The 13111-nt window shown below is 40.8% G+C and overlaps 1 protein-coding gene across 7 annotated transcripts in view; it reads right to left on the reverse strand.

Annotated features, from left to right (window-relative positions):
• Positions 1–13111, reverse strand: part of cpx (complexin) — an 818351-nt gene that overhangs the window by 718474 nt on the left and 86766 nt on the right. The window lies entirely within an intron of this gene.

Below are 13111 nucleotides of genomic sequence, written 5' to 3' on the forward strand. Positions count from 1 at the left end.
ATCAGAATAGCTATAACCGGATAAAAAAACAACAATGAGAGTGGACGTTGACGGACTGCCTGCAAAGCTATTCAAATACTGCATCGTGGAGATGTGAGGCTAATGCATCAACATCAGGGCAAAATATGGTCGGACGAGAGCATGCTTTACGCCGGCTAACTAAGTGTACTTTGGTCAGTCCATGCGGGTGGGATCACGCAAACTGCGCCAAGTATCTGAGAATTAATCTTCTAAATATCGTATTTAAAGTTCAGTTAAACGTATTTTGCGAAAAATTCAGGTCTACTGTGAATTGGCTTATTGGACCTTATCACTGCGCCTTTAGAGCTGGCAACCCTACTCTAGACCAGATTTTCACGATATTCAATAGGCGTTTATAAGTCACTGTAAATTGAGGTTGAGCAATACTACCAGCTCCGTAAGCAGAGTTCTTCTCCGTGCAATTCGAAACTAAATGAGGTCTCAAACAAGGCGACTCCTTTTCTTGCGGGTGCATTAACCTAATGCTGAAGAAGATAGTTTTAGAAGCAGAAATAAACCATGATGGCGCAATCTATTATAAAAGCGTTATCAGAATGCGTAGACACTTGAAAAGTTAGGTTATTTAGCGGCGAACAAAAATTACGCTCATCAAGTCGCTTATCACACATATCCGAATGTATGGCTCGGAATCATGAACGGCGTCGATAGAAGATGAGATGGCTCTTGGGGTTAGGTTGAACTGGCCAGTCCATTCATATAGACTGAATGAGTCCGTAGTGTATGGCTCTTGGGGTGTTCAAGGGAAAAGTACTCAGTATCAGTTATAGTTCAGTCTGTGAAGCCGACGGCGAGTATCAAAGAGGTATATTGATGAGCTGTATGAGCTTTACACAAATATTAAATAGTTTAGGGAATAAAAGTTCAAAGGCTTCGCCGGCAGGTGATGTTATACCAACGCACGAAGACGCTCCGGTCAAGAAAATATTTCAGCCAACACCGCAGTTTTTCGCAAAACTGTTGCAACTTTAATGAAAATCTCTGTAGTTGCGAGAAAGACTTGTCAGAAACTGAAGCATAAATCTATAAAAAATAGGGCGATTTGCCGCCGATGATTTTTAAGCAGAGTTTTTCTTTCAATTTGAGCTGTGTTCCTTTTTTTTTCTAGAACTTATGCCGACTTTAAACGTTACTACAGGACTATAATCTAGGACCCTTGGTGTGATATACGGAGCACGATACCACCACACTTGGAAAATATAAATAGTAATGGTAAATGTTATATGATGGTTTTTCTTTAAAAATTTTCAGGATAAAATAGTGTAGCAATAAATTAGCACAAAAGTGTTTTTCGCATTTTCCAGTAAAAATTGTATGACTCTGAACTAAATTCACACTCGAATTTTTACTGTTTCCGGAGGGAAGAACTAGACGAACAGGCGGGACCTAAAAATGACGCCCAACGTGGGGATCGAATCAATGACTCTGAGAGTAACGTTAAAATGGCGCCCAACGTGCAGAAAGAATCAACGACTCTGAGATTAAGAGTAATCTTCTCTCCCATAGGTAGTAAAGTAATAACGGCACCCAACATCGGGGTCAAATCAATGACTTTGAGACTAAAAGTATCTTCCCCTTCTTGAACAGGTGGCAACGTAACAATCGCACACAACATGAGAACAACGAGCATGGAACTGAGAGAAAGAGTATTAAAGGCACTTGCCCTTCTCTACGGTAAGAAGCTGGGCATAGTTCGAAGAAGAACATGTTGTTACGTAACAAAAGCAGCACGTTTGATTACAGTAAAATCTGATGAGAATAAAAATAAACTCTTCTTATTAATCTCTCTCTTGTACGCATATTAGCCATTACCAATAAGCTTTGTAAAAGCAAATGAAAATTTCATATTTCTTACCATTTCTTAAATACATTAAAGTAATAAACAACTTTTCATGGTCAAAAAAGAAGTTAATAACTGAAAACCAGAAAATTGGGGTTTGATAAAATAGCAATACAAAGTTACAGTTAAATTGTTCGAAAATTCGACCTTTCTAAAAGTCATTATGACTAAAAATAATACAAATGTCAATTGACCCTAAAAATCTAACAATAGAATATTTCTTTTGTACTACACACAAAAACGTAAATTTTTTTCCATCAAAAACAGGAATAGAAACCCAAAAGTAAAATACACGTACAAATGAGCGCTGAATATTATTTACAGTCATAAAGAAAGAGAAAAGCAAATAACTCACTACAAGAGACAGGGACCGTTTTTTCAGTTTCACAGAATTAAAAGTAATGATAAAGGAAATTGCAATCAATTAAAATTTAATTTCAGCATATGCCATTGCCACAATTTCCGGGCAATCAAATTAGTAACATTTTTCAACCGCTTGCACGTACTTTTATATTATATATCATGCTTAATAGAAACAAATCTCAGAAAATGATTAAAAAAGTAAATAAAAATCCACGCATTCTTGTGCAACTCATCCTTTTTTTTATCCCCTTGCATACTTTGAGGCGCGTTTGTAGCATAACAAAATCTTCAAACTTTTAACATTATTTTGATTGTTTTCTTAGACCCTTTTTATGGCTTATTAAAATCAACTTTTTGACTTTTTGTGCTTTCTGCGCCAACTAAATAATTAAAAAAGGCTGTTTCGTGTATACGTTCTATATTTTTATAAAATTTAGGCAGAAGCAATATGCTCTTGCACAAAATTCATTTAATGTTTGCTTTAAAATTTCTAATTCCAAAATTTCTTCGTCCACAGTTTCGTATTTGCATTTCCATTTTTCAAAATTTACCAAAAAAGAACAACACCAGGTTGTCACACTTTTTTCCACTTCCTAATCTCGCAGTGAATTTCCATTAACTACCCATGAGTTATGGCGACACGAGTTGTCACTTTCGACTGCCATTTCTGGTGAAACTCCTTGTGTATGTGTAGCTTCACCTTTTCCGCTAACTTATCCACCCTTTCGTTTGTAAATCTGTTGCTTTCCACTCCAATTACCCTTTGGCCTTGCTCTGAGGTATGAACAGTTTTGCAGTGATATATTTGTATGTATATAGATATGTTTGTATGCTTCTCACAGGCCAGATTCCCTACTGTTTTATCGTCCACCTTTTTTTCAGCTCAGAAAAAGTTTCACCAAATTTAAGCAGAGATGAATATTGTCGGTTTCCTACGTTGAAGTTTAATTTTAACTTTTCAATTGAAATTTTCTATACCTTTCAGGGTATTGGCTACCTACGTATATTTTGTTTGCGATTACGTCACGTTATGTTTTGTAATGCTCAGTTGATATATTTGGTTGGATGGGTTATTATGTTATGTTATGCTATTTAATGTAAAGTTATGTTTTTTACTGTTATATTATGTTATGTTATGTTATATTATGCTATAAAATGCTATGTCATGTTATGGTATTCTACTATATGTTATGTTATGCTTTGTTGAGTTATGTTATCTTACATTAAGTTATCCTATGTTATGATATTTTATGTTTGAGCAATTCACAAGAGTCTCGTTTTAGTGTAAAGTCTTAAGATTTGAGTTGTTTCCATGGTTTGAAATTTAAATTTGATTAAAGCATACCACATGAAGTGAGTACGCTTCCCAAGGCAGTCGGTTCTATGTACCGGAGCGACTCGGGATTTCTCCCGACCAAGGACTGTCATTTCAGTGTGACCCCATCTAATTTCTTTCATCCCTCCCACAAATTGTCATCCTCCCAGCAGCTCCTTGCAGCAGGACTGCTCCATATTCTCTTACTCCGGGAAGGCATCGAATCCAATCTGGGTCCGTCTCCTGACCCCGGTCCTGAGAAATGGTTTTGCTGCATCTGCCGGAAAATAATCTTTTTAGGACGATCATACTCTGTTCAGTGTGTCTCGTGCAAGGGATGGTTGCATCGGACAGGTTGTTCTGGGCTTGATCCCAAAACCCGACGTCCACGTAACTTTTATAAATCTTTTGTGGCTCCTTGCTGTTCACGCCCAAGGGCGTCCCGTAGTCTACGTCTAAGCGCCCCCACTACCTTCTAGCAGCCCCGCTGCTCAGCAAGCCACAACAAGCACCCGCTGCTGCTCGCGCCCCCTGGCGCCAACAACTCAAACAGCTGCTACCACTCATAACTACAATCTTCGTTGTAGAGTCGGAAGCAATGCTGAGCAACAGCCCCGGCCCCCGTCTTCTCCCCCTCTCTTTTCCGGCAGCAATCGTGTAGGTCAGGGAAATAGACTCTTAGTCCCTACCTCCGTTTGCACCGTTTGCCAGCACAGAATATATATGTTTGCGACATCCGCCCAATGCAGCTCCTGCCTTGGGTGGTGCCACTTCCCTAGATGTTCTGGTCTCCGCGACGGCAACCCCCCGACGGGTTTCATCGCGCCATGTTGCCAGGTCGCAAACCCAAATCATCCGGGTACCCCAATGCTTGCCCATGGACGCCCAGTCCTAGGGCCAGAACAGCAATTGCGTCCTGGCCTTCCCCAACCCAGGCGTTGTCACCCGTCACTTACCCACAGAGTGGCGACGTCTCCCCTTATGCACTTCAGAATTCTGCAGTTAAACTGTAATGGACTAACTGGGAAGATTACGGAGATAGTCGATTTCATGAAGCGGCACAACATCCGCATTGCTGCGATTCAAGAGACTAAACTCACAGCAAGATCTGCATTGCAGACCTGCTCTGGGTATAACGTCCACAGGAAAGACCGCGAGAGCGGAAATGGAGGTGGTCTCGCGTTTATCATACACCACTCTGTGCAATATTGTATATTTGATCCTGGCATCGACCGCAGGGACAATGCCTTAGAACGTCAAGGCCTATCTGTCCGGACAGGCGATGCAAACCTAGAAATCATCAACATCTACATCCCTCCTGCCACCTGTTGCCCCAGTGGATACCGCCCTAATATCAGGGCCTTACTCACTGGCAACAGTCGCATTATCTTAGGCGATTTCAATGCCCATCATGATCTATGGCTTTCAAACTTGCGGGCGGACAGTAGGGGTGAGATGTTGGCGGATCAAATAGAAGAAACGACGTTCTGCACAATAAACGGAGACGCCCCCACACGTATGGTAGGAAGCTGTCACAGCTCGCCAGATATCTCAATCGTGAGCGCAGAACTCGTAAACTGCGTCAATTGGCAGCCGATGGTAACATTGGCATCCGACCACCTGCCCATACTTATTTCGCTTCAGCGTAACGCCGACTTCATCGTCACTGAAAAACGCACTTTCATAAACTTCAAAGAAGGAATGTGGGAAGAATATAAATCCTTTACAGACAGCCGCCTAGCTGCCCTCCCTATCCCGACTGATGCCCGCCAAGGGGAGCGTGCCTTCCGTAAGGTCATTAAATCCGCCTCGGCACATTTCATTCCCGCCGGGAGAGTTCCCGAAATCCGATCCCACTTCCCGGCGGAGGCCGCAAACTTAGCGAGAGAACGTGACCTTATAAGACAGCTTGACGCAGGCGACCCCCAAATAAGGGATATAAACCAACGCATCAGATTGCTTGTAGATGAACACAAGCGGGCGAAATGGGAGGAGCACCTAAGAGGTTGTAACCTCTCTACCGGTGTGGGTAAACTTTGGTCCACCGTAAAGTCCCTATCGAATCCGACTAAGCACAAAGACAAAGTTTCCATCGCCTTTGGCGACAAAGTGCTGTCGGACGCGAAAAAATGCGCGAGCGCTTTCTGCCGACAATATATAATGCATCCTACGGTCGACAAAGATAGACGGAGAGCCAATAGACGCGCACATAAACACAAATTCAGCGCGTCACCAATCACCATCACCGCTAAAGAGGTTGAGGACGCCATTGGTCGTGCTAAACCATCCAAAGCAGTGGGCCCAGACGGCATAGCCATGCCGATGCTTAAAAACCTAGGGAAAGAGGGGTTCAAATATTTAGCGCATGTCTTCAACCTGTCTCTTTCCACCTTTGTCATACCTGAGAAATGGAAAATGGCCAAGGTGGTCATGCTACTAAAGCCTGGGAAACCAGCTAACATAGGTGAGTCGTATCGTCCGATATCTCTCCTATCGCCAGTGGCAAATACGCTTGAAGCCATTTTGCTCCCTTATTTCCAAGCAAATTTGCAGCTAGCCCCTCATCAGCATGGCTTCAGAAAACTCCATAGCACTACCACCGCGCTGAATGCCATTAGCACCCAGATAAATTGCGGTTTAAATCAATACCCCCACCATAGAACAGTACTCGTAACGCTAGACCTATCAAAAGCTTTTGAAAGGTCAACCATGGCTCGTTACTGCAGGACCTGGAAGGGTCTACCCTTCCCCCATGTCTTAAAAGGTGGACCGCAAATTATCTGGGTGGTCGGCAGGCATCGGTGCAATTTAGAAATGAAACATCAAAACCAAGGAGAATTAAACAGGGGTTGCCACAGTGTGGTGTCCTATCCCCACTTTTGTTTAATTTCCACATATCTAAGCTACCTTCACCACCGGAAGGAGTCACAACCGTTTCCTACGCCGATGACTGCACAATAATGGCCACAGGCCCAGGCCCAAAGATCGGTGCGCTATGCAATAAAATAAACGGCTACCTCCCTGATCTATCCAGTTTTTTCACCTCGCGAAACCTGGCATTATCACCGACTAAATCTTCCGCCACCTTATTTACAACATGGACGCCCCAAATGTCGACCATTTTGAACATCCACGTCGATGGCACTACGCTACCGACTGTCCGACACCCCAAAATCTTGGGTGTGACATTTGATCAGGATCTACATTTGGTGAGCACGCAGCCGCAATTGTTCCGAGAATTCAGAGCCGTAACAAAATCCTCAAATCCCTCGCTGGCAGTACTTGGGGAAAAGATAAAGAAACGCTCATGACTACATACAAAGCAATTAGCCAGCCGATTACGTGCTACGCGTCACCCATATGGTCGCCAAGCCTAAAAATCACCCACTGGAAGAAACTACAGAATCGTCAGAATGAAACTCAGAATCGCCACGGGCTGTCTTCTTATGTCCCCAGAACACCATCTGCATAATGAGGCGAGAATACTCCCCATCAGGGAGAGAAATGAGATGCTGACCAAACAGTTCCTGTTGAATACCCAGAAACCTGGGCATCCCAACAGACATCTGATTGATGAACCAGCACCGCCTAGGGGCTTAAGGAGTCATCTCCGTAAGCATTTTGAGCAAATACGGCACCTGAGAACCCAGCCGTATGAAGTGAAAAAACACAAGCAGGTCCTTGGTGAACTCCATAAACAGGCATCGGACCTTTATGCCGGGAATTGCCCGGTGAATCCAGTACTTAACTAAATTATCCAAAACTTGCGGAAGAGGAACGCATACTCCCCAGGGAAACGCGTGTCACTCTTGCTCAACTTCATTCTGGATACTGTAACAGGTTAAACTCTTACCTATCCGGAATCAACCCCGACATACAAAATGTATGCCCCGCTTGCAATGTGTCCCCACATGACACCAACCATCTCTTCAATTGTAATGTGGAACCAACGCCTCTAACACCCCTTTCCTTACGGTCCACCCCTGTTGAAACGGCAAGTTTCCTTGGACTCCCGTTAGATGATATTGATGACAATTTGTGATCGGTCGCGGCTATTAGGTGGGGCGAGCATTGCTACAACAACAACAACAAGTAGGAAACCATATGCATTGCCTAGCTATGTCATGTTATGCTATGTTATGTTTTGTTATGTTATGTCATGTTTTAGCTATGTTTCAGTTATGTTATCTTACGTTATGTTATATAATGTTGTTTAACATACATTTTGTTGTGTTGTGTCATTTTATGTTATGATATATGTAGAGTTTTGTTATGGTCATCTCACGCTATTTTACGTTATGTTATATACTTTACCGCTGTTATATAAATTTCGTGCTATACTCTGATAATCTATAGAATGTTGTTCAATGTTGTTTACGCTCTGTTATGCTTTTATGACATAATTTATATTATTACTTCGCATTACGTTATACAATTTTATGTTAAGGAACATTTTTGATATTTTCCTTGTTACTTTATGTATGCATGGCGTTTTATTGGTTGTTTTCACTCTTTCTTGCAAATAAGATATCTTACAAGTCTCATTGGCTAGATAATATAATTTTCCCGCCAATTTGGGACCTCGTACCTCCTAGTAGACAGATCCATAACCGTCTTCGCTGTGTTGGCTGTCAACCTGACAATAGACGCCCATATAAGGTATAATTGATGGAAGGCACTTTTCGCTTATAAAAACTACAAAATCATCTGCCTACGCTTCAACTTTGATGGGTCCCACATCAAACCATTTAAACAGGGTGTATACCAGCGTACAGAGCAAAGGTATAAGGAGTCCTCCTTAGGAGCACTTTAGTTAATATTGCAAATTTAAAATGATTACAGAAAAGAAATTTGAATAAAATTTTTTTGGTTTAACTTGAAAGGTTATAGTCTCTCACTTATATTAGAAACCATTGAGACTCCAAAAAATTAGTATCAAATTTACGCGAGTTCCTCCATTTCGTTGATGATATAAAGCTAACCTTATAAATTTTACTTAGTAGCTTGTTGTACATTTCCATGTAAATAGAAACATTGCTATTGGCCTCCTTTTTTGACATCATATATGTAGACTCAGCTGAGCAGATCTCACAGAGTACATTTACTTTATTCGCATAACGGTAATCCATAACGGCATAAACTAATCAAGATTGATATATACCTCTATATATCAAAATGATCTGGGCGAAAAAGAAATTTATTTAGCCATGTCCGTCCGTCCGTCTGTCCGTAAACATGATAACTTGAGTAAATGTTGAGGTATCATGATGAAATTTGGTATGTAGGTTCCTGGGACTCATCTCAGATCGCTATTTAAAATGATCGAAATCGGACTATAAACACGCCCACTTTTTCGATATCGAAAATTTCGAAAAACCCAAAAAGTGTGATAATTCATTACCAAAGACGGATAAAGCGATGAAGCTTGGTAGGTTGGTTGAACTTATGACGTACAATAGAAAATTAGTAAAATTTTGGGCAACGGGCGTGGCACCACCCACTCTTTAAAGAAGGTAATTAGAAAGTTTTGCAAGCCGTAATTTGGCAGTCGTTGAAGATATCATGATGAAATTTGGCAAGAGCGTTACTCCTATCCCTATATGTGTGCTAAATAAAAATTAGTAAAATCGGTTGAAGAACACGCCCACTTTTAAGTATATAAGTAAATTATGTCAGCTTTCAACTCTAGCAATGATATGGTGCAACAAAATACAAAAATAAAAGAAAATTTCAAAATGGGCGTGGCTGCGCACTTTTTCACTTAGTTTGTCTAGAATACTTATAATGCCATAAGTCGAACAAAAATTAACCAATCCTTGTGAAATTTGATAGGAGCAGAGATTCTATATATCTAGCGATAACTGTTTTCTGTGAAAATGGGCGAAAGCTGTTGAAGCCACGCCCAGTTTTTAGACACAGTCGACCGTCTGTCCTTTCCCTCGGCCCTTAACAAAATAACTTGAGCAAAAATCGATATATCTTTACTAAACTTAGTTCACATACTTATCTGAACTCACTTTACCTTGGTATAAAAATGGCCGAAATCCGACTATGACCACGCCCACTTTTTCGATATCGAAAATTACGAAAAATTAAAAAAATGCCATAATTCTATACCAAATATGCAAAAAAGGGATGAAACATTGTAATTGGATTGGTTTATTGACGCAAAATATAACTTTAGAAAAAACTTTGTAAAATGGGTGAGGCCTACCATATTAAGTAGAATAAAATGAAAAAGTATTATATATATAAATAAATTAGCGGTACCCGACAGATGATGTTCTGGGTTACCCTGGTCCACATTTTGGTTTATATCTCGAAAACGCTTTCACATATACAACTAAAGGCCACTCTCTTTTAAAACCCTCATTAATACTTTTAATTTGATACCCATATCGTACAAACACATTCTAGAGTCACCCCTTGTCCACCTTTATGGCGGTATCTCGAAAAGGCGTCCACCTATAGAACTAAGGCCCACTCCTTTTTAAGATACTCATTAACACCTTTCATTTGATTCCCATATCGTACAAGCACATTCCAGAGTCACCCCTGATCCACCTTCATGGCGATATCCCGAAATGGCGTCCACCTTAGGAACTATGGCCCACTCCCTTTTAAAATACTCTTTAATGCCTTCCATTTGATACCCATGTCATACAAACACATTCCAGGGTTACCCTAAGTTCATTTTCTTACGTGGTGATTTTCCCTTATTTTGTCTCCAAAGCTCTCAGCTGAGTATGTTATGTTCGGTTACACCCGAACTTAACCTTCCTTACTTGTTTTTTTTATGTTATTGCCGTCATGATGGTTCTCACATTAACCACTGCTGACCCAAGTTTTATGGGTGACTCTATCAAAGCAGTAAAGAGTTCATCAAATTGTAAATTTTCCTACTTTTGCACTCTGCTTAATTTTCCAAACATATTGCTTGTTAAGAATCTATTACACGTAAGTTCGTATATATGTATATGTATATATATATTTTCATTTATATGCAAAATATGTTATTGTTTCATTTTGTTTTTAAAGCGATTAGTTTAATGACATAAAGCTTAAGGCATCACCCGCTGACATTAGTCCCTTTAGTTTAAAGCAGCTTAAATGCAAAAAGTTCAACGCCCATTTTGGACATTTTGAAAAGCTGTGTACAGTTATTTTGTCGTTACTTGTTTGTTTTTTAATTTTCATTATTCTAAGTATCTAGGGCTTAAGTAAGTAAAAAGTTTTCTCCAATTTAGTATATGGTATAAAGTCTATGTGGATAGCTTTGATGGCGAGGGAAGCGATGTTTCACTCTTTTGCTATTGGCCAAAAAATTGAGCAGCTTTTTTGACAGCTTTTGTTGCGACAGCTTCAATTTATGATTGCAATTTTAAGCCTCAAGATACGGAGAAAAATCTGCGTGAACTCATTATGAAAGTAAATCTAAAGCATGGGATCCCAAAAACTGTCCGTGTTTGCCCTTTGGCTTACGCATTGAATGCACAATTGTTCTTATGCTTGCAGACCCCTGATCTAAAAAGCTAGCTCCGCAAAGGCACTAGTTTGCTTTCTTCTAAAGAATTTTCACATAAATCTATAGCCTTACGGAAAAAATTTAAAAGACAATGTCGTCTCATAAAATAGCTTCTGCACTTTATTTTATATAACATTGACGCTATAAACATGACACACAAGTCCAACGGAGGAACCATGAAGAAGAACATGAAATTAGGTTAGGTTAGGGTAAGACGGTGCGCATGGGAGCTTTCAGCGCTTCTGCTCAGGATATTTTTGTCTATTGTTAATGCCCACAGTGAGTGCACCCTGATATAAAGAAGCTCCCTCGGTGAAGGAGCTAATTTTTTAATGCCCTCAGTGATTGCCGAGCGGAGGTAATTACGTTCGTCCAGTCAGATAACTTCCTAGTAGTCTTCAACGAACCACTTACTTTCTCTGATGAAATTGAGTAGGAGCGAAAGTTCAACGTTTCCAGCTCCTGACAGATATCGAAAAACCGTTAGCCTAGAAATCTGAGTCGCCTTTTTGTGTTCTGGGCATCGGCGGTCAAATATATGAATCAACGCCAATTCTTCCTCATCCTTAAAACTTTTGCAAATGCACATTGTGGATATGCGGCAACGTCGGAGCATCGGAGATAACCTAGCATATCGTACGGAGCTGTTCGCCTCGCTAATGTCTATTTCGAATTCTTTACTGGTCATCTTGTCTGCAAATACATTATTTTCACTATCGCTGAGACCACGGACCCAGTTGTTGTTGTTGTTGTTGTTGTAGCGATAAGGTTGCTCCCCGAAGGCTTTTGGGAGTGTTATCGATGTGATGGTCCTTTGCCGGATACAAATCCGGTACGCTCTGGTACCATAGCACCATTAAGGTGCTAGCCCGACCATCTCGGGAACGATTTATGTGGCCACATTAAACCTTCAGGCCATTCCCTCCCTCCCTACCTCCAAGTACCATGAGGAGCTTGGGGTCGCCAGAGCCTCGTCTGTTAGTGAAACAGGATTCGCCGCCGATAGGTGAGGTTGACAATTGTGTTTGGAGAAGCTATATATTGCGCTGGCAACTTGAAAGGTTGCGCTACACATCCCCTTGAATCTGGTATTTTAGTCGCCTCTTACGACAGGGATACCTACCGCGGGTATATTCTGATCCCCTAACCCGCTGGGGTACGGACCCAGTAATGTCCAAGAGCAATATTGCTACCCTTTTCATGACATAAACCTCGGCGTGAAAGACACTGCACAAATTAGAAAGTCGGTACGACTGATTTACTTGCAGATGGTAGTCCTACTAAAATTCGTTTAGCGCTGTCCATGCCAAGAGAGAAAAATCTTCCAGAAGCTGGAAAGGCAACTAAGTGAGTTACGGTCACTGGCGGGTGCCCTTGAAGTAGTGTAAAGTATATTCTCTGACATACTCCTTTCGGGAAAATTTAAAACTCCGAACTGCCAAGTAATAATTCTTCATAATCTTTACATATCCTAAATCAAAGCCTTAAATTTTGAGAGAAAGTAAGTATGCACACTACTAAATATATTGGGCTCCAAATTTTTTTAATAAAATTGTTGTCGGAATGGACTGTCAATGCCAAGCAATGGCAATTGATGCTGTCAGAATGGAGGTGATTTCGGGCAGGTGATGTACATTTATCACACAATAATAAGGGTGGGAGATTAAAAACGACGGGATTTTAAGCCAACCACTCAAATAATTGCACACTTACCCTTTCTCTATGACTCTGTTAAACGGCTAGAGTACGGAGGAAGAATCCTTGAGGAATCCCACGGTAAGTCCCTTAACGCAAAAAGCATAAATCGCTTTTTAAAAAATTCTTATTGGTCGAAGTCGGTCTTATAACTTCAGACAGGTTTCAATATAGGTCCCACAATAGATATAAAGAGTGTTTTAGTAATATATGATTCATTGAATTCATTAGACCATCGATTGAAGAACGTCAACATTATCTGTGCAATTGCAAGTGGAGTTTAGGTTCCATTGTAACGACAAGGTCTACGAAGCTAAAGACTTCAGTCATATAC

The sequence above is a fragment of the Eurosta solidaginis genome, chromosome 1 (genome assembly GCF_040869045.1).
Source record: "Eurosta solidaginis isolate ZX-2024a chromosome 1, ASM4086904v1, whole genome shotgun sequence".
NCBI lineage: Eukaryota > Metazoa > Arthropoda > Insecta > Diptera > Tephritidae > Eurosta > Eurosta solidaginis.